This window comes from Corvus brachyrhynchos, unplaced genomic scaffold (assembly GCF_000691975.1).
Source record: "Corvus brachyrhynchos isolate BGI_N302 unplaced genomic scaffold, ASM69197v1 scaffold119, whole genome shotgun sequence".
NCBI classification, from domain to species: domain Eukaryota; kingdom Metazoa; phylum Chordata; class Aves; order Passeriformes; family Corvidae; genus Corvus; species Corvus brachyrhynchos.
Genome location: NW_008240054.1, coordinates 78,545 through 80,698, shown reverse-complemented (window position 1 = coordinate 80,698; position 2,154 = coordinate 78,545). Strand labels below are relative to the sequence as shown.

The 2,154-nt window shown below is 53.9% G+C and overlaps 1 protein-coding gene across 1 annotated transcript in view; it reads right to left on the bottom strand.

The window, feature by feature from the left end:
* The window catches only part of LOC103622617, a 24,965-nt gene that overhangs the window by 22,270 nt on the left and 541 nt on the right, over window positions 1–2,154 (bottom strand). The window lies entirely within an intron of this gene.

Here is a 2,154-nt window from a genome sequence, read left to right as displayed (position 1 = left end):
CGCCGAGGCCCCATGAAGGGCAATGCATCGAAGATGGTAAGAGATGGGAATCACCAGGGCTTGTGTGCTGCGGAGCCAGCAGCCTCCCGGGCCCCTCAGCTGTGGGGAGAGGGCTCCCGGCTAATCCCGAGGTGAGGTGGGAATTGGGAAAAGCTCTCCCGGAGCCGTGAGCTCCTCCAGAGGGAAGGGCAGGAATGGTCTCTTTTTCCAGAGGGAATCTCAGGAATGGCCACTTTTTTTTCCAGAGGGAATGTCGGGAATGGCCTCTTTTTCCAGAGGGAATGTAAAAATCCCAGTTTTCAGCGGGGTCGGTTGAAACACCCACTTGCAGTTTTTTGGGAATCTTCCGTATTTCTTATATGTTTGGATTTTCCAAGGAAAGGGAAGAAGAGGGGGTTTGGGATTTTTTGGGAAAGGAAATCCCAAATCTTTGCTCCGCCGGATTAAAACCAACCCACGACTCCCTGGTTTAGAGCCCCTCTCCGGCTCATCCCAGGCTCCTTCCCAGATTTTTCCAGCTGTAACGAAATCCCTGGAAAGGATCCACCGGCTCCAAATCCCGTTTTCCACAGGCTGGAACCCCCAAAACTCCTCGACCCTCGATGGCGACCAACCCAACCCTCATCCCACGGGATTTTTATCCCAAGGAGTCAAATTCCCAAAGCGAATTCCTACAAAATCCTGGTTTTATCGGGAAGAACATCCCGGGAGCAGCCCCGGCCCCGATCCCTTCGTTAACGAGGCTTGGAGGGTTGTCGGAATTAATTGGGCGGCGATTGTGCAAATGAGGCCAGAATTAGGTCAGGCTGAAAGGCTCCCGGGAGCCGCAAGATTCCCGTGGATTCCCTGGAGCAGAATTCCCGCCTGGGGAATGGAGGGATGGAGGCGGGAGGGGTTGGAGCCATCCAGAGTCAGGGTTTGGGGGGGTTTTTTTGTAGTTGTTTTCCCATTTTTCGGACAAATCCGAGTCTCCCGCTGGTGGATTCTGCCCCAAAATTCCCCCCAAAAAAGCTGGGAATTGTCCCAGGGTTAATCCACGATTCCCAGAGTGGAGATGAAGTGAGAGGAAAACAGGAAAACTCCGTGGTTCCTTCAGCACCCAGAGCTCCTCAAAAACCTCTGGAAAACCTCAAACCGAGCTGGATCGGCTCCTTGGAGAACCCAAACCCTCGGGATTTCCCAGGAATTAATTCGGAAAGCGGAAAAAATCCACAATTCCCATCCCAGACCTCCAACCTGAGCCAGGAACGTGGGAGAAACGTGGATTTTTGGGGGAATTTCGGGAATCTCATGAACATCTGGCCCCTCAGAGCTTTCCCACGCAGCAGAGCACTGGGAAATGCAGGAGATATTCCCAAAAAAAAAAACATTTTGGGGGGATTTGGGGGGGATTTTGGGGGTCCCAGGCACGAGGGCCGGGCCTGCCTGCCATGAGCTCACCCATGGAAGGAAAAGAAACCAAAAGTGGAATTCAAATCATTTCCAAGCACCTGCACAGGAATTTCTGCGCTCACACCTGGGCTCTCCGCCCCTCCCCGCGGCGATTCAACCCCGGGGAGGAAATGTTTGTAAATAAACTCAGGGTTATGTAAGAAAAAAACCCCAAAAACTTCCTAAAAAGGGCCTTGGAATTCCCGGGTTTTCCCTCTGCTGCTCCCGCACGTGTTTGCACCTCCCAGGTGCGGGGAAATCCCGCCCCGAGCGGAGTTCAGGGATTCAAAAACCGCCAAAAACTCGCTTTGTTTTTCATTTTTCCAAGAAAAACCGTGGCTCAAATCCCCCCTCGGTGTCTGGGGAGGGTGAAAATTCTGAATTTCCCGATTTTTTGGGGCTCCGAACGGGACTCGCTGCCACAAAGGATCCGCGGGGGGAGGATGCGCTCGAAACCCCCCCCCAAAACCCGCGGGTTTGCCCCAAAATTGCCCAGTTTGAACCCCAAAACTGCCCAGTTTGGACCCCAAAATTGCCCAGTTTGGTACGAACCACCCCAAAAATTCCCGGTTTGGAGCCGGCCCCGGGGGCTTGGGGGCAGCGCGGGTTTTCCTCAAGGATTTGGGGCTTTGGGAAGGGGAAATGGGGACTTTGGGAAGCGAAATCTCTGGAAAAGCCAAATCCACCCTGCGGGGGTGGGGAAACACCGGGAAAACGCGGGAG